The sequence below is a fragment of the Epinephelus moara genome, chromosome 20, assembly GCF_006386435.1.
Source record: "Epinephelus moara isolate mb chromosome 20, YSFRI_EMoa_1.0, whole genome shotgun sequence".
In the NCBI taxonomy this organism is placed as follows: Eukaryota; Metazoa; Chordata; class Actinopteri; order Perciformes; family Serranidae; genus Epinephelus; species Epinephelus moara.
In genome coordinates this window covers 41,084,779-41,105,062 of record NC_065525.1, presented here as the reverse complement: position 1 = coordinate 41,105,062, position 20,284 = coordinate 41,084,779, and the positions used below count along the sequence as shown (strand labels likewise).

The 20,284-nt window shown below is 43.7% G+C and overlaps 1 protein-coding gene across 4 annotated transcripts in view; it reads left to right on the top strand.

Moving 5' to 3' along the window:
* mgat4c (mgat4 family member C) overlaps positions 1-20,284 on the top strand; it is a 180,054-nt gene that overhangs the window by 147,352 nt on the left and 12,418 nt on the right. Inside the window, exons 1-2 of one of the 4 annotated variants that reach the window (XM_050072499.1) lie at positions 11,575-11,659; positions 12,222-12,332. The exons of 1 other annotated variant lie outside the window; for it this stretch is intronic. The gene's annotated coding sequence lies outside the window, so the exon portion shown is untranslated. Of the gene's footprint in view, positions 1-3,358; positions 3,451-11,574; positions 11,660-12,221; positions 12,333-20,284 lie in introns of those variants that run through there. 2 more of the 4 variants (XM_050072498.1, XM_050072500.1) reach the window with 2 other exon arrangements.

Here is a 20,284-nt window from a genome sequence, read left to right as displayed (position 1 = left end):
AGAAACATGTCTGCATTTAACTGTTAAGTGGACTAATTAACATGTTGGCATACAGGCGTGTTACAGTCATCACACCGACCCAACCGCCAGACAACATGTTGGCAATGTAGGCTCCTGTTAACCACAGGTACATTACATTTACACATTATTATGTAGCAGAGACATTTGAACTTTACAGTTTAACGATGCCGTGGTTACAGTGTGGTTATGTTTAGGAACAGCAAACTCTTGGTTATGGTGAGGAAAAAATTTGGCTTCAAATACATACTTTGGGTGGGCGGGGGGTCACAGTCCTGGCAGCATTAGCAGCAGTATCTCGGCAAAAAAATAACTGCTTTTTGTGCAACTAACCCAGCAGAAAAAGCAGCGATGTCTCAACAAAAAATATCCACATTTTTTGTCACTATCCCAGCAGGAAAAAGTGATGTCCTTGCAAAAAAATAATGCTTTTTGTGTTACTAGCCTGATGAAAAAAGCGGCAATGTCTCGCCAAAAATAACTGCTTTTTATGTTACTAAAAATATATAAATATACAGGGTTTGAACTATAAGCTGAGCTTCGTGGTGGTCTCCAAAATAACAGTGCAAAATAACTCAGTTCATGCCCACACAGCCTTATAGAGCTCCGGACGTCACGTGACTCGGTTTGTTTACACCACCATGTTGGCAGTCCTTGAGTGAAAATGACTGGCGCCAGTGCTAATTTCAGGTCGTCAGAGTTCACTTTGCACGTTAAAGGAAATTGTGCGATATATCGCAAAACTTGACCGATTAATCATAGCTGACCCTTACAATGCCCCCGGGGTGCTTTTCAGGAGTATTGACACAGCCAGAGCGGACAGTTTTCCAATATTGCAGTATCCCGACATCTACAATTACTTGATCCAACTCTCCCTCGTCCTACTCCAGAGATTCCCTGAAAGCCGATAAGAGCCTGGAGGGGTACAAATGGATACAATCTGGCAGCCTTACATATAACAATAATAAAATAATGTAAGGAACACGTTTGTTTTGCGTTGCTCATTGAATGAGCAACATCCTTTTACTAGCTCCGCAAAATCCACGCCATAATTCAAAGGTCAAACTTGCCTTTTATTAAAATTAAACGGTTAGAAATCGCAATAAAAGCATGTAAAATAAACATTAAAGTTAGCGAGCGTCGGATTCTGTACCTGATATGAAGTGATTACTACACAAGTGGAATCCGTTGCCTGTGGGCTCCCACCACTCAGTTTTCTTCTGCTCGCTTCGTGCATGTTTTATGGCAGTAATCCACCTCTGCCGTCTTTCGGGATGTTTCGGAATTCGATAAAACGCTCTCCCCTTCACGTATCGACTGTTCTGACACCCAAGGGCACAACAGCTGTCCACCATGTTCACTTTTATATGAATACAGCCTGAAGAAGAGACGAGTTAGCTGTTAGCTATGCTTGGCAGTCAGTTGAACAGCGCACTTTCTTGCCAATATGGCTGTGTTTTGATTTTGACTGTTGCATACCGGGATTGCGCCCCATGGTGTCTTGGCGCCGTAGTTGCAGGCAAAGGCCTGTCATTCACGGGAGAATATCGTCGTTCTTTTGGAAAACATGTCCTTATTTTGGACTAGTTATTTATCTCGCTAACGTAAATAATACTCAGTAATAGATAGATAGATAGATAGATAGATAGATAGATAGATAGATAGAGTGGCAGGTCACTACAAAACACCCACATTTGGTGCCTAAAACACTGCTGGAAACACAGCAAATCACAACTGGTTTTGTTGTTAGTTGGTCTTGAACAGTGGTCTGCAGGTTAGCAGCTGTCTCGCCCTGGTGACACGCCACCCACCATCCCCTCCACCTCACAATGACACAGTCAGCTCATATAGTATTACACTTTAGAAACGTTGATATGATATGCATGAAATGTGTGAATGTAGCATATTTGTGGTTTGCAGAAACATACAATGACAACATTTTCCTCTAGCGACTGTGCTGATATGTGACAGTATAAAACATACAGTACAGTGCTCCACCCTTTCTTTGCTGTAGGACGAGTTTGCCGTCAGCCTGATTCTAATTGATTTTCTGGAGGACAAAAAGGAGGAATCAGACCTGGGAAATTAGCCAATGTCATCTTTGTGGAGACATTCTTAGTCTTTAGCTGTGAGCATAAATGTCACTGAACAGTAAAACACTCGTTAATTAAAGTGTAATTGTGTTACAGTTGGTTCGGTGCCTCATTTAGTTCCATCTGATTATAGCAATAAACTGCCACCACAGTTTCAAACACAGGTGACAGAAGAGAGCTGTACAGACACTGACTGGAAGCCTTTGTGTTATTATTATGTAACCATAAATCCAATCAGCATCATTTGACATCACACAGGCCACCTGGTCGTGGCCCAGTACAGCCACTGTCCTTTACTGTGCACCACTGAGCAGCTGCACAAGATGAGATGGAAGTTAAGGTGCAATTAAAACTACTTTTCTTGCCCCATAGCACAGAATGACTCTGACACATCTGCAGGAGGTTGATAGAGTTGTTGATTTACAACAGCCTCTGAACAGGTGAAATTCAACATTATCCGCAGTTTTGATACTTTTCCAAACTCATTAGTTGGAGACAGAAGAGAAAGAAGTGTGAGAGTTGAACTACAGTGAAGAAATTGCTCAATTGCAGCATCATTAAAAGGGTGCGGAATTGGAATAGCGTTTTTATGAGAACCTGGGAGCTCGTTTCTGTCATCACAAATGCCACAGTGTTTTGCATAACCAAGGTTATAAAATAATAGGCTGATGATGGAAAACTCAAGGTCTGAGCAATGACCGCAGGAATTTGCTGAACACTCTGTAACGTCGCTGTGGCACAAACAGGGTCGTTAAGGTTGAATAAGTACAGGCTTAAGTCCCAGAATAGCTAATTAATATACAGCATGGGCTCTTGGAGACTCACGGGAGGCCAGACACAACAAACACAGGCAAGGAGGGATGTATAAAAAAAATAGGCTGCACTTTATCATTTTGTTGGTGGCGGTAGTAAAAAAATACCATAAATGTAAGATTGAAAAAAAGGATGTGTCTCTGTGTTTGTATCAGATTTTGAATCCTAATGCATTCTCAGCGTGTAGCAGAGCTAATCTTCCATACATGCATTACAGCGTTATCAGTGATTCTTTTGAAAGGGCCCCATGAAACGTTTGTTTTTGATTACCAAAGGAGAGGCTCAGCCAGGGCTGCCCAGTCAGGGGTATCGGAGATAAATGTCTTTTAGTGATTGGCCGTCCCACACATCTCTCATCAAATATTCATGCTGGAGACTTGGGAGACTTCCGAGGATGCAGGGATATAGGATATTCTCCCATCAGTCTAGCGCTGGGATGGGTAGTCAATGTCTGAGCAAAGAGCCGCCTCCAGAAGAACTCGGCTGTTCAAGGCTGTGGAGGCCGGCAGGAAACTTCTCCTCTGAGGTATCGTGCTGTACATCTCAATTTCTGATTGTTGCTCATTCTCCTGCGCTGGGAGGGGGGGGGATGTGTGATCTCTTGGATTGTGAAGGTTGCTTTTGAAGTCTAAAACTTTAAAGATTATGGATTTCTTGATTTAAATTTTAAACACTGCAGCGATCCACTGGAAGGTGGGCTCAGTGATGCAGCCTGCTTTTTGCTTTCTCATGAATGTTTGCCTTCAGAGTCCACAGCTGTTAAAGATGTGTGCACTTATTCATCTGAACAACCTTTTTCATTCTAGCATGATGTTACTATTCTGACTGATTTTAACAGTCTTCAAATGCTAATTTTGTTAGCATCACCGTGGTTCCCTCATCAAGAGGCCAGTCGGATTTTTCTATTGGATTTTGGCTTATTTCAGAAAATAAGCTCTGTGGCAAACAAACATTTATGAAACTTACACATTTTGTCTAGCAAGTTAATCCTCATGTGAACACCACTTTTAAGATTTTTGAAGCCTAAATAAAATTGCCAGAAGTAAAAAGCTAATGTTAGGCTATCTTGGTTCAGACTACAGGAACTTTGTGTAATTATTTCATTAGTTTCATAAGTATGGGCGCAAAGCTAGCTAGCAGCACAGCAAAGGAGCAGCTCAGGAGCAGCAGAGCAGTATGCCCCCAAATCATACCAAAACACAGTTTCATTACATGATTACTTTGGTACAAACATTTACCCAACACTGTGGGAGATAGCCTTTTGAAATGTACTTGACTAACTGAAAATCTACCCACATTTGGCGCTTGATTAATTTTGGACCCTGTTCCTGGGTAACTCTTTTCTCACATGACTAGTACTCTCAGGCCGTACCTGACTCAGAACTATGTCAGTTGAATCAGATTTGGCTTTTCAGTTTTTTCTTTTTTCCATATACAGTTTGAGAGTTAGAACAGGGTTCAGCAGGGTTCAGTGTGACAGTGACATTCACGTAATAAAGTAAACGAGCTAACTACGCTAACAACGGATTGGAAATGTGCAACAACATTTTTTGCTAACAGCAGATATCACACAAAAGCCAGAGACTGTGTCGTATTAGGATTCTGTGAGCTGTAAATTCACCACTGCAGAAGGCACGAGATGATGTTATTTCAGAGCCTGACCATGTCGTGACGGATCAACTTCAGACCCAAATGCAAACACAACCAGGAAGCTGGGAATGGTTAAAGGCAGTTTATTGCAGTTTGAAGATGGGGGGCTGAGGGCTTGAGTGAAATGATGGCTGAGGTGGGCAGGGAACAGCAAAGCAGAGCAGGCTGACATGAAACTGGCGTGGTGAACCTGAGACACAGAACAAAGTGTGAACTGAGGTCCTAAAAGACAAAGTGTCAAACTAAGAAGTTGGCCTTGACGTCTGTACTGCAGAGGAGACTGGACGATCTGGCAGAGTCTGGAGGTCTGAGCCGGGTTTTATACTGCAGTGGCTTATTAATGAGGTTCAGGTGTGCAGGTTCAGCAGCTGCTGGCACTCAGGAGGATTGGCAGGAGGAGGGAACCAGGGGGCCACGCCCAGCAAACATACAGAGGCAGACTGAAAACAAGCATGAGACACTATAGAGAGGAAACAGAAAACACAAGGGAACTGATAGGACAAAGTTTCTCTTCCTTCAGGCAGCTGCGTACATGTACGCAGCTGCCTGAACCAATGAGCAGCGTCACAGCAAGGAACGCTCACTCAGCAACTAAATCCAAAGTGTTCCTTGAAGCACAAAGCACGCTGACTGACCAACACCAAAAACTGCGGGGAGACTGAGTGGTTTCCAGCTGATGATTCAAACCTCCAACTGTAAGGAAGCAGCCCATTTAGGTCCTGTCTACATGTATACAGATATTTTTAAAAATTGATATTTTTCCCTCCATTTTAAGAAAAAATTCTGTTCTCACAACCCTTTATTTTACAAAATATCTGTCCACACTAGAACGTAAAAATGACTTCAAACGCTCGTTAGCTGTCCTGCACAGTTCACAAAGGGAGTAAAGTGTAAAGGTCAGCATTACTTTTTTAAAAACACCTACTAGAGATCTCATCACCATCAATTCTGTTTCGATAGAAGGATGAAGGAGCTCACTCAAAGATCTGACTGATGCTCTGGAAACAGGAATAGCCATAATTATGCTTGATTTAAAGTTTTAATAAAATTCAAACAGGTGAATTAATATAAGTGAATTATATATTAATTCACACCCGTACAGTTGTCATGAATGTTGAAATTAACAGAGACCCAAATAGTTTTTTGTACTAGACTGTAAACATGTTTATTTCTGCTGTAAAGTTCTAACATGGGGGTCTATGGGGACTGACTCGCTCTTGGAGCCAGCCTCAAGTGGACATTAGAGGAACTGCAGTTTGTGGCATTTTCCAGCTCCAGATATTGCCGTTTGGATGAAACTACCAAATCATTAATATTTTAAACACAGCATCTATTTTTTTCTACTAAGTGGAGGATTCTTTTTTACCTAAAAACAATCTGAGTGCATCAGACTTTAAATAACTGTGACACTAACTGGGACCAAATTTGACCTCTGTGATATGTGGTTGAATTTTTATTTCACGCATCATGAGCATGGCTGAGTCACATAATTGAAACACAGACGTCCATCTGGAGTTAATATGAATCACAGTAGGACTCCAGGAGACACTATACCTGTGAGCAAACAGGGCTGATACCTCATGAGATCACTGAGTCACACCTGTGAGCACATTATTTAAACAGAGGTACTTTTAGAGGTACAGAAAAAAAAATCTATGAGCCCACAGTGTCCAAAAATGATTCAGTGTCAGTGGACCACCTCCAAAAAACCTGACACGTCATGATATCAATTAAACTTTTACTACTTATATTTTCACCGTAAGGGACAGACTGTAACGTATCTTAATGTTTTTAGACGGGGCCAGAGGCATTATGTCATTGGGTTGCCTGTCCGTCTGTCCCATTCCCATGAACGTGATATCTCAAGAACACCTTCAGGGAATTTTTTCAAATTAGGCGCAAATGTCCACTTGGACTTAAAAATGAAGTGATTAGATTTTGGGGGTTAAAGGACAGGGTCAAGGTCAAGGTTGTTGTGGCCTATTCTGTCTCATTCTTGTGAATGTGATATCCCAAGAATGCCTTCAAGGATTTTTTCAAAAAAAAATTGGCACAAACATTCACTTAGACTCAAGGATGAAGTGATTCGATTTAGTGGTCAGGGGTCAGAAATCAAGGTCACTTTGACCTTGCATCTGTCACATTCTTGGGAATGTGACATCTCACAAAAACCAAAGAATTTCCTCAAATTTGGCACAAACGTTCACTTCACGTCAAGGATAAACTAATTGGAATGCGGTGGTTAAGGGTCTCTTGTGACCTTGCTTCCATCTTATTCACGTAAAAGTGGTATCTCAGGAACACCTAGAGGAAATATCTTCACATTTGGCACACACTTGTACTCACGAGCTGATTAGATGTTGATGGTCAAAGGTCAAGGTAACTGTGACCTCATCTGTCGTATTCTTGTGAAAGCGATATCTCAAGGAAACCTGGAGGGAATTTCTCGAAATTCGGCACAAAGAGCTAGTTGGACTAGGTCAAAGGTCACTGTGACATTGCATCCATCTTATTTAAAAAACTTAGTGTCTCAAGAAGGCCTTAAGGGAATTTCCTCAAATCTGGCACGAACACCCACTTAAGAATGAACTGATTAAAATTGAGTCGTCAAAGGTCAAGGTCACTGTGAGTTCCCAAAACATGTTTTTGGCCATATCTCAAGAATTCAGACACTAATTAAGACAAAACTTGAAAACATGATAAAATAATGAAGGTCAAAAGGTCAGCTTGACTGTGACATCATCATGTTTTAACGTCATATCTCAGGAACAGAAGGGGAGACATTTGGTCAGATACTGAATTGGTGACTCTAATCTTGAAACTGTGCTGATTGTATAGATCTTCTGTGTGTGAAGCATCCATGTTTTCACTGACATGGATGGAGACTGTAACCGCAGCTTGATGGGTTCATGGAGCCATTCAACCACAGAGCAGTAATATGTGTTTAGATATTGGTTTTATGTATATTCTGGGACGAGCACTTTTTGTCCACAGTGTTCAGTTTTCAGACGCCCTTTTTTCTAATGACACTGATGATTCTTGACTGAAATGGAGGCTGCACCTTTAAATTTACCTGAGTACTTTCAGCTGCTGTGATTAAATGTAAAAACCCAGCTGTGTGTGAGCTCACATTCAGCTCTTTGGCCGTCGACTCCCTGCTTGACCAAAAAGCTCATTCCCTAAGAGCACTTCAATGTATGCGCTGTCATACTGGGTGAAACTGGGCCATCTTATTGTGTCTCCAGTCCTCATTTCAACACGGAGCCTTTTGAAAAGCCTGCCAGTGCTCCGTCCTCCCCTGCACTAAATGTGTAGGGAGGAGATAGTGCATTCTCATGTTATCTGCCACCGGCCTCTTGCCCCTTCAGCCATTTTCTCATTTCACAGATTTGACCAGGAGGTGACCTTGGCTTTTTAAGTGCTTTTAAGGCAGAGCCAAGTCTCCTCTTCCTTTTTCCTGTCTCACAAATGGAGACAGAGAGAGAGAGAGAGAGAGAGAGAGAGAGAGAGAGAGAGAGAGAGAGAGAGAGAGAGAGAGAGAGGGAGAGGGAGAGGGAGAGAGAGAGACACACACACAGAGAGACGGAAGGAGAGGGAGAGGGGATTTCTTTGCAGTCTTTTCTTCAATGGCCTTTTTTCTCCTCCTTTTCTTTTCATCCTCTCTCCTGCCCGTAGCCACTGTCCAGTTTTTTTTATGGAGTAGACATGATGACAGGCTGTTGTCTGCTAATTCAAGTGGGTCTGTGCTTTTAATGTAGGGAATGGCCTCAGGGGAGCTGCAGCATATGTTTATGGCATATGACGTCAGGCACAGAGGGCAGTCAGGGAGTTTGAAGTCAGGGAGACACACAGTCTATTAGCCGGATGTGATATAACAAAGAACTAATTGAATATCTTTGCCCTGGAGAGTACTTCACAATATTCAAATACTAATCATCTTGTGTCTCAGATGTACGCAATAATTTATATCACCGGCCGCATCTTCACAACCTCACACAAGGGACGGGGAAGAAATAAGGACCATATGCACGTGTCTGCATGCGTACAGGGGGTGTACACATGTCAAGTGTGTTTTCTAGTGGAAATAAACAGGCGGCATCGCACTCCTCCATCGCCCTTCCTCCCAAGTGCACCCCTGGCAGAGCGCTAATCTGGGTCAAAGTGCTAACTGCTTAGAAGGGCCGTGGAGAGGTTCGGCCACATATGAATCATTTCTCACGCCTCCCCGTCCTCATTATGCTCACCGCAGCTGGAACGGCTTTCATGTTTTCCTCTAACCTTAAACACTCAGACAACAGTCTGAAAGCTTCAACCGCATCCTCAATCTCTCTCACGCCGGGACTGTTGGTGACTCTTCCCATCACTGCGGAGAGTCCGAGAGCCTCTCAGCAGCCCTCTGTGATGAAGCAAGTGCTGTGCATGTTGTCGCATCATCAGCACATTAAGCTCTTTGATTGCACTCAGTTTGTGTTTCATGATAAATGCAGTCTCCCTTTCATATCGCTAATGGCGTTTCGTGTCACTGATGGCTGTCCAGAGATGGCACGAGTCCATCCACAGCTATAAATGATATGAGACCTTTTCCTCTCCAGCCAAGTAACCAGGAATCAAACAGGGGGAAAAATATAGACCGATCTGAGGAAGCTCTTTACAATCACATTTCAATTACGGCCCGGGCTGGATGATCTGGGCGATTGTAGTGCAGAAGGGAAAGGGCCACAGGCGTTTGTTCTAAATGTTTTGATGCTCGATTGCTCTGAAGGCAGCATCAACGGGTGGCACATGCTCAGTATTTCATGAGAGTGTACTCCAGCTCGCGCCACCTGTGCCAGTGCTGCTCTGGAAAAAACCAGCCTTAATGCTGATGAATTGAAAAGCTTTGTTGATGTCTCCAACACATCCTGGAACGACAACAAGGCACCGTCCTCTCACTGCATGAGCTCAGAAAGGCAAGGCCACCAGGGCCATCCGGGATAGGAAAAGGCTGTTTGGAAATATTTTGTATCAGAGAGGCTGCCTGGCTGGGACCATTTGGGGTTTTTTCCGCTCCAAGGCTTGTCTTGCACACCGGTACCTTATGGGAGAACAGCTGGAAGTGCCGTTGTCACTGGACTGCTTGTTTCTCCCTCAAGGGGCCATGGTGGTGGTTGGTGGTGGTAGGGGGAGGGTGGCGCACTTGGACAGTGTGTCCGCAGGGAATGCATCACATTCAGCACACACACTCTCCCGTCTCCTTCACAACACCTCCTCTGCCCATTAGAATGACTGAGCTGGAGCTGCTGACAGCAGTGACAGGCGCAGCGCAGGGAGGCGATGGAGGAGGCTGCTGCTGCTGCTGCTGCTGCTGCTGCTGTTGCAGGGTGGTACATCTGTTTGGGTCCTCGATGCAACCGTCTGGCCTCCGAAGTTTGATGGAGCTGGGATTGGTAAAGCACGCCAGCTCTGGGACCATTTTATGATCAGAAAACCACTTGACAGCTTCCAGATGCAAACAAAAAACAGAGCAAAAGAAGAGTTTGTGTTGTCGCCTTGAATAACGAGATGAGTCCCTTTGGAAGATTACCTTTGTGGATGACTCCTCAAACATGATTGGCTGTTGCAGCACACATGGTTTACAGGAATTACATGTCGGATCTCACAGCTTTCAGGCTTTAATTTACCACACCGTGCCTTGATAACAGCCTCACTGACAATTCCCCACTGCATCCCGATAATTAAGATCATTCCTGAGTTTCTACAGGGGGCGTGGATGTCTGACAAGGGTCTTTGTAGATGACAGATTCCTTTGTCTGGCAGCCTGTACGAACGTAGTAATTGGTAAACTTTCTGACCAATTTGAATTATTAACAAAACAGCCATTTCATAATAAAGGGATTTATTATTCCGCCCTGCGCCACAATTTTGTTATCAACAAAAGCCTTTGTTACTCTCGGCTTTTTATCAGGAGAGAAAATCCATTGAAAGTGGCTAAAGGCCTGACACAAAGCAACTGCTGAATCCCTGCAAATCTGCAGGCTTAATTGATTATTTGTGCAGAGCTGTATATCTGCAAGGTGCAGGATACCCAGGGGAAATAATGTAAAACAGATAACAAGATGAAATGAGGGAGAATTGCTTTCTGCTACCATTTTATTAATCTTTTCCCCTTTTTTTATTCACAATGAGTTTCCCATCTAGGTTTTCCCATTACAGAAACGTAGCTTCACATTTTGAAAACGACGTGGCCTAAATCGAAAGTTGAGGGTTGATTCAAGCAGGCAAGAAAAGGGGTTTGTTAAGAGGTTATTTTGATTTCTGAATAACACATGGAGGGACTCAATGTTGTGTGCACCTCAAACTCCCAGAGGAGAACACTGTATTTTCAAATCTTATCTTCATTATTCTGCCTTCCTCAGTTCCCTGCTGGCATTCAAAGGAATGAATTCATTATGCTGATACTGTACACAAACATTTCCTTTTTCTTTTCTTTTTTGAAAAAGCAATCTATTCAGATTTTTTTCTGACTCAGGTTTGCAGGTGCTACTCCCCCTCAGCTGAGCCACGTGTTCTCTGAGGCATCCTTCCTCTTTTTTTGCAGGAATAACTTTAAAGGAACAACCTTGGGAAGATGGGATGTGAAATTACTGTGGAGCTCGACTCATGTTTGTGGCATGTCCGCACCATCCTTACCTTTTTTCCATTTACTCTGCTCCTCGCTCCCCTTTCACAGCACTCAAAAAACAAATAGTGGTATTGTTGGCATGCAGGAGGATTGCTTCCACTCGGCAGCAATCAAGCCATTACGAATGGAGAGGGAATGGGAGGCCTTTTGTTTTGTTTTGTTTCTGTGTTTTTTTTGTCGTTTTTTTTTTGGTGTGATATAGAATTCTTGGCATTAGGTTGCACATCAGGCCAGACCATAATTGCCTTCTCCTCACTGGGGAGCTCCTTGTTTTCCATTTGAAGTCTGCCTCTGTCAGATTTCACCATTAGAGGGAGGGGGTGTAGCAGGGGAGAGGAAGACAATTCCTGGATCAGTCATTTCATATGGGCTGCCAGAGAAGCATGGAGGACACTGAGGATGAATCCAGAGATAGCTTGCCAAGGTACTTTTTGCCTGGAACAAAGAAAATAATGGAATATTTCAAACAAAATATGCATAAAAACTAGGCCCTACTTTATCAGATATACTGTACTGTATCTAGTGTTCAGAAGATTACATGATATTGATTATTTATTCAACGAATGTGGTATTTAGCTGATTTTACATAATGGTAAATTAAATATATTTTGGTTTAAGACACCACTTGGGCTCTGGGATCTTGTGATGCACATTATCTGCTATTTTCTGACAGTTTAAGACTAAATGATTGGATAAAAAAATTACAATTTCTAAATTAATATTGAAAAACATCATTAGTTGCAATCGTAAAAATATGACATGCTTTTTGCTGCAGGATCTGGCTGATGGTACATGAGTTCTCTTCAAAAAATATTTCCAAGTCCTGAATTCTGTGCTCCTAATTGCACAGGGCACTTTGTCGAATCATTGGGAACATTAATTTTTCGTCTTCATTATGATACTAGTTTATACAGAGATCTTCACATAATTTTCCAATTCCCTTGTTTCTCATATTCACTCCCTTGTGTATTCATCTTTCTGCACAGAAACATAATAACCTCCAGCTCACTGTGACGTCAAGGATTGATGGGCAAAAGATTTCCAGCTGAGAGCCATTTCAAAACCCCGAGGCGCTACTGGTGGTGTGAAATAACCAGGTGATAGTTTCCTTAGAGGATTTTTGGAGGCTTTCTCGTCATATGGTTTTATTGGTCTCTTTCAGGAGCAACTGTAGTAACAATCAGAGGGAATTCTGGTTCCTGCACAGGGCTGTACACAACTCAGAATTATAGTCAAATCAGATTTGGCTGAGGTGTCATGCCATGGTTCCCACAGTCCAAAATTCTGAAGCCCCATCAGTTCAAACCTAAGTTTACCTAAGTTTATTTTGAAAAGGAGCGTATGCATGTAACAAGCACAAACATTTCCTGTGAAGTGTATTTTGAAAAGACACATTGCATGTAACGTCATTCCAGAATGTCCAAAACTGACACAGGAAGCTACCTGGTGCGTCATAAGTTGATGTTATGTCCACAGACAAAGGGGTGAAATGACGGTGACGGGTTTGCATGAGAACGTGTCATCTAAGGAGAAGACAGGGCAGCTGCCTCTGTCTTTCTCAGATTCACCGTGAGTCTGTGTCTGCAGCTGCCTGTACCAGAGAGCAGCCTGAAAGCGAGGAGCGCTCACTCTGCAGCTACACCTGGGGACCGAAAGTCTTCAGATGTAGCTGCACACTGACTGACCAAAAAAAAAAAGGCTGCTCCACTTGAAGAACCTCAGTTTACTGAGGGGACTCAATTGATGACTTGGATGTTCGACTTTCAGGGGGCAGCCCTACTCCTACTGTAGGAGGGTGTGTTTTAAAGCCAAACTGCACAAAAAGTAGCAGAGTTTATTGAATTTAAAAAAATGCTGATGATCAAATTGAACATTTAGCCACAAAAATGGAAATCACACGCTCTGCTTTTGTCACAGTTTTGTCGCTGCCACCTCCCTCTATGTCAGTCTAACAGGATTTAACCTCTTACTGAGAGCACGCTTTTCAAAGGGACTTGTGAACAGACGGCTGATACGAGTTAAGTGCACAGCGCGTTGCCGGGTAGACGCAAGCGGAAAGCCAGTGTTGTGGTTTATTTGGTCCAGTTCACACACACACACAGAGCATAATGGATATTTAACAGCCCCAGCCTGCTGGAAGTGTGCTGTGTCCTGAAATGGTGCCGGGGACATCTGAGGGAGTGTGTGTGACTGCCAGGATGACACACCCATTAAAACACACTTAGTCCCTTTCACTGCTGCAGTTCCACTCTGGATTCATGCCACAAGAATGAACACAACAACAGCAACATGCCTCCCTCTGGTTAATGGATGCTCGCAGTGAATCATACCAACATCCATATATCCATATATACCTATTCCATATCCTGGAACATTCAGAGAATATACAGTAGAGACAGGGATGGTGACGTCTTAGGTGTTCTGCCATGCATCTCAGTCACAGTTAAATCTGGGGTAGGAGAAGCGAACATGTTTTCCAGCTGCGCCTTTGGCAGGATGAGCATCTCATCCTCTTCCTGCTCTGAGCCCACACTGAATTATTGAAATAAGAGAGGCGCCTCGCTTTGTCTTGTATCATCAGGATAGACACCCAAAACTCCAGCCTGAGAGATCAACTCCCCTCCAACATGAAGCAAAAAAAATGTTTAATTGTAGCCCTCCCAGCAGATCACGCAACAAACACCACTTAGCTTTATAGTGGGTCAGGAGTCTCGACATAGCTTCTGTTTGTGCAGAAGGGAAAGAGCAGCTGCTGAGTTCCCACCGAGGAAGATGAGACAGACCGGCGCTGAGAAGCCAGAGTTACCTGAGCCGTGGTGTCAGGAGGACTCTGGTGCTTGTAGCTTTGCAGCTGAGATTCCTCTAAAGTGGCTCTAATGATTCTTCTCATCATCGTGCTGCACTCAGCTTTCTCCAGCAGAACTCTGCAATTTACTGCAGACACGCCACATAGAGTGGAGGCGATGCAACATATTCTGATTCAGCCTGTACCATGTGTATTCAGGGCATTTCTTCACAACATTAACACAGTAGCTCACAAAGAAAGAGTCTGTATTGTTATAAATATGGTTCAGTATTTTGGGTGTATCTGACTGGACACATGTTGATTCTAGCTGGCAGCATTGCGTCAGGTCTCATGTTTTATTTAGAAAAAAATCAGCTTTTGCCATCTGATAGAAGGTGTCGGGCCCCACAGGTTGAGGTGAGGTTCAGACTGTTGAATTTGAAACAGACAGCTCCCCCCCTAGCGTTTCCAAGTGGTACAGTATGTTGCCGCTGTAGCACAGGCAACTGGATTGTTTTCAGTTGTCCTCGGAGATCAGCAGATATCACAGTTTCAACAGTTACTTTGGTTGTTACACCGTCAGCCATTTCTGCCACTGGGGATACTGCAGAGGCCTTACAACAACTACGTTTATATGCACAAATACAAATACAATGTTTCTACCAAGCTGCTTACATGTCTAATAAAAATGAATATTCCACTAATTTTTATAGTTTACATGCAGCCATGGGTGGCACGGTGGTGCAGTGGTTAGCATTGTTGCCTCACAGCAAGAGGATTCCTGGTTCAACCTCGGGGTGTAAGAGCCTTTCTGCATGGAGTTTGCATGTTCTCCCCGTGTCAGCGTGGGTTTCCTCCAGGTGCTCTGACATGTTCTCCCCATGTCAGCGTGGGTTTCCTCCAGGTGCTCTGACATGTTCTCCCCGTGTCAGCGTGGGTTTCCTCCAGTTGCTCTGACATGTTCTCCCCATGTCAGCGTGGGTTTCCTCCAGGCGCTCCGACATGTTCTCCCCATGTCAGCGTGGGTTTCCTCCAGGTGCTCTGACATGTTCTCCCCGTGTCAGCGTGGGTTTCCTCCAGGTGCTCCGACATGTTCTCCCTGTGTCAGCGTGGGTTTCCTCCGGGTGCTCCGACATGTTCTCCCTGTGTCAGCGTGGGTTTCCTCCAGGTGCTCCGACATGTTCTCCCCGTGTCAGCGTGGGTTTCCTCCAGGTGCTCTGACATGTTCTCCCCGTGTCAGCGTGGGTTTCCTCCAGGTGCTCCGACATGTTCTCCCCGTGTCAGCGTGGGTTTCCTCCAGGTGCTCAGACATGTTCTCCCCGTGTCAGCGTGGGTTTCCACCGGGTGCTCCAGCTTCCTCCCACAGTCCAAAGACATGCAGGTTAATTGGTGACTCTAAATTGTCCGTAGGTGTGAATGTGAGTGTGAGTGGTTGTCTGTCTCTATGTGTCAGCCCTGTGAAAGTCTGGTGAACCCTGCCTCTCACCGAGTGTCAGCTGGGATAGGCTCCACCCCCCGCGACCCCTAACAGGATAAGTGGTTATGGAAAATGAAATTCATGAATGCAGGCGTGCAGACTCTGATTAATGTTTCCTAACATGTAATTTATCATGTCAACATATGGAGACGGGGAACAGCTGGAGCTTGTTGTGCTATTTTGCTTCTCTGTATTTTACAAGTTTCAAGTTTTACACCTGCAGTGGAGTTATAAGAAGACATAAACTTAATCTTTTATTCCTTCAACCACCCTCTCAAAAAGGTGGGTGTGGTCATATTTGCTCATACCTAAAAACCTGTTGATAGAGGGTTAGTTGGTTGGAGTTGGTTTGGGTACAACGTACAGAGCTGACTGTAAGGCCGAGTGTTGCAAACTGCAAGACCCATATTCTGAATGCACTGTGTACATGTTCAAAGGACGCTCCTAAAACCTAAATAATACCGACACATCCCACATGGCTTAATCAGAAAATGCCTCATTTGGAAAAAGGCCTATGGGTTCATTTATGCTCAGTGTGTTCGAGACATATGTGGACGGAGACTTCTGTCTGTATTCTACTTGTGTGTGTTTTTTCTGAAAGCTTACCCACGCTGACATGGGGAGAACATGCAAACTCCACACAGATGTGCCCCAGCTGGCCGGCAGGTTCAAACCAGGAACCCTCTTGCTGTGACGCAGCAGTGCCAACCACTGCACAGTAGTCGATATAAAACTGCAGCCATTAACCAGCTCACAGCTAAAGCAGCTCTGTAAATACACTGTGGGTAGTGAAGGTAGTGCTGTGTAAGCATAAAAAATACCTGCTAAATATTGTAATTCCTGATAATTGGCGGCCACATTAAATCACTCTGGGTGGAAAATTGCAGAGAACAGGCCGTAGTGGATGGATATGTTAAATTCAGTTTTCAAGTGTGCACAAAGAGGTATTGACTCACCGAATCCCAGGTGAGGCTGACTCCTGGTGCGAGTGATCGATGTGTGTGTGGTCATTGAACTGAGCTTAGAAGTAGTTTGTATTCTATTAGGCATCTCTGGGGCTTTGCAGCAGTGGAACAAAAGCGCATGCTGATGCCTAATTGCTGCCAAAGAAAAGACCAGCGCCATTGTTACATCTGTAGGCTGTTACTGCTGCTGTTTCCACCTCAGTCAGTCTCCGTTGCTATGAGAAGTTGCCAATCCTGTCGTGGCCGAGCCTGATACGTTATTCTGTTCTATGTGTTACAGCTTTCATTGCTGCTGATAAGCCTCCTAATACATGTTCATTTACAGTCCACATCGGATGGATTTGTTTGTTTTATTTGTGTATGGAGACAGGGAAACACTTCATTTAGTGACATAAACACATCATTTAGTGACATATTAAAGGGCTATAAATCTATTTACTGAATAAGTCAATGGGTTTCTGTGCTTAGTTTCTGACAGACAGTAGGAAGTGACAAGGTTGTCACGTTAACCATGATTTTTTTTCCCCATATCCTTCTGAGACCCTGCATCCTCACATGAAGACATCCCATTGTGGGTTTCCTGCATCTTATCCTTCATTCTGCTTAACTTAGACCTGTTGTCCTCATTTGTGGAAACTTTTATGTTCCGATCCTGACACCAAAGTGGACAACATATAAAACCTGATCAAATTTTATGGTTGGAACTTGTTTTTTTGTCCTAAATATTGTCTGTAGTTTGACATGGCAACAAATCTGACAAATTTTAACAGCAATGAGCTAAAATGCTGTTAATAAGGAAGTACTCCTTTGAGGACACTGGGACTTTATTATGGTATTATTATAGCATTTCACACAGGCCAGTTAGGTGTGACTGTTCAGACATAAAAGGACATTCCTAGATTTTTATTTTTTTTTTGCACAGCTATGTTCAGGCATTGGGCAATGAACAGCTTTGAACAGTCTTAGGCCTTTAGTTTCACAGAGCTAGTTTCGAGCAGTGCAACCCGAGGCGTGCTCAGTTTGGTAGTTTGGCAGACCGAGGTATGCTGAGATGGGTGTGGCGGCGCAGCAGGGGGAGGGCGGACAGATCCAGCTTGGCGCAGTGACAGTTTCGTGCCAAAAGGCTTCGCCGAAGGTGCGCTGAAAGCTCACCAGCTGAAACCAGGTCTACTGTCAGCGCAGGGGGAGCGCAGCCAGTGTAAGCCGAAGTTTGGCTGACCGGCGGACAGTGCGCACACGTCACCAAAACCTCACAGGCAGGTTTCCAGAATATCAGGCACATTAACGATGCAATAAATACCCACAAAAATCACTATTCAATGCAACTATCTGCAATCAGCACATAAATGTATCTCTGTATCGACTGTCCCGTCACATCTGATGTCAGATCAAAGGGGATTGGCACCGTTTGGCACGTTTGGCACGCGTAATGGAAACCCAACCTGATCTGATTAAACAGCTGCAAACTAATGAGCTCACATCCCTCTCAGCCAACCACAAACAGCCACAGCATCAGATAGGGAGTATATATTCAGCATCTGTCATCTTAGAAAAGTCAAAAGAAAAGAAACAGAGTGAGACTGCGAGAGAGAAAGAGAGAGCGCGTGCACGAGAGAAACGCATCATTGATTTACGATTGTGGTGACCTCCTCCCAGGCTACCTTTGCATCATCAGCCCGTGGAGGTCTGCTCGCAGTTCCGTATATTCGGACACTGCGAGCTTGGACCTCCCGGACCAAAACTTCAGTTATCTCCTGGGAGAAGTTTGGCCGTCTGACGCTGCTGCTCTCTTCTGCCATGGCGAAGTGAGTAAACTCTCATTACGCCTTTCGCGCGGCGCATTTAAGGGCGAGGAGAGGGGCTCATTTGATTGGTGTGATGTGTGTAAAACCCACTCCACGCCTTCTCTCCTCCCTCTTTCTGACTTGCGCAGGTATGACAGAAAGAGGTGGGAAAGAGGAGTTGCTGCGCCAGGAGCACGGTGTGCCAAACTTGCAAAATCCGCCTGGCCACACCCAGTTGGTGAAGCGCAGGTGCGCTGCGCCTCCGCCTCGCCCGGTCTGCGAAACTAGAGGCCTTAGACTTAAACAGTGACCTTTAACCCACAGAGTTACAACAAATTAAACAAATGTTGCATTGCTTGTCATTTTGTTTTGACATTAACAGTTTCATACTTTCATGCTCACTTGTGATTATTAAAATAAACCCATTGCCCCCATATTAGTTCATAATTTCCTCCAAAAACAACTTCCTTTTCAAAGACATTGCCTTGTTTTTTATACATATCAGGTCTTACATTTCCAGTTAGCTCGGAGAAACTACAAATGCATACCAAACAAAAGCTTGGGTCTCAGGAGGATAAAGATTACCGACATGGGAGCAAAAGAAAATGTGCGTCCAATGCAGTCTTACATCATATCAACAAGTCTGACTCAAAAAATGAAACATCATAAGCTTCTTAAAGGTAATAATACTTACAGATGTTGCAGTAGATTACAGTAGAATACAGTAGACTGTATTGTGTCCATCCTGCATCTCCCTTGAAACAACCACCTCACTAAGGGGTGGACGGGGACAAAGGTTGGCCCAGACCACAATCCATCACACAAACGAGTCATGTATATATTACATGATATAGAAGTGTAGGTTTCTCTCATCATTTGAGGGGACACATATTAAAAAGGAGTTCTTGAGCATCAAGCACTTCAAAAAGAGGTAGTTGTGTCGGCCCAAAAGGCTCATTGGCCCACCGGGACACTGCCCGGTCTGCCAGATGGCCGGTCCACCCCTGACCACACTGCTCCTGTTCCCCAGTTATTTATACTAGTTTTTAACTGATCCAGGCATCAAACAGGAGATCACAAGAAAGCCCCAACAAAAGATTTAGTGAGATCCAGGCCCTCATGTCCGCCAACTCCCTGCCCTTCATAACACTAATACAGCTGAAGTGTTCTTGTATTGTTGTTGGTTTTTTATCGCATAAATCAAAGCTTTTAACAGATCTTGAAACTGGTTTGTGACCAGAGGGGACGGCCACCAGAAACTGTTTCCTGCCCAGCTCCTGTGCAGCCTCCATCATGGTGCCAGTGAGTTACTGTGCACACTAACAGGGGTCCTGTCTGCTCGGTAGCTTTGGAGAGTCTGTGTTTGCAACCAGAAGGAAAGTAAGGCTGGAAGCTTTTATCTGCTGCACCAGTCTCTGTTCAGTTTTTTATTATGTTTACGGGTTGTCTGTTCGTACTTACGTCTTTTTCTGATGAACGTGATATCTCAAGAACACCTTGAGGGCATTTCTTTAAATTTGATGCAAACGATGGGCTCAACGATGAACTGGTTAAATTTTGGTGGTCAATGTCAAGTTCACTGTGAATTTATTTATTTAACATATAATGCACATAACTGTACATATGTCTTATGTTTATCCTTATTCTTGTTTTTATTCTATTGATGTATATACTGCAGTGAACATTATGGCATAATACATAATTTATATTTCTGAATGTAACATACTAGTAACATGCACAGTGCACATATTTGTATATTTTACACACTTTGAGACTCTCAGCACAGTGAAGATAATTGTATTCCTAATATCTTAAATACTAGTGTTAAACAATGTAGCATTATACACATTTTTATTTCAATTTTATTTTATTCTATTACTTTACATTTACATACTCCTATTTAATACTCGTATTCTTGCTTATATTTCTCTATTCTTTACATCAGAGCAACTGTAATGAATCACAATTTCTCCTCTGGGATCAATAAAGTATTTCTGATTCTGATTCTAAACTCTTTCAAAGTCTTTCGTTACACCAA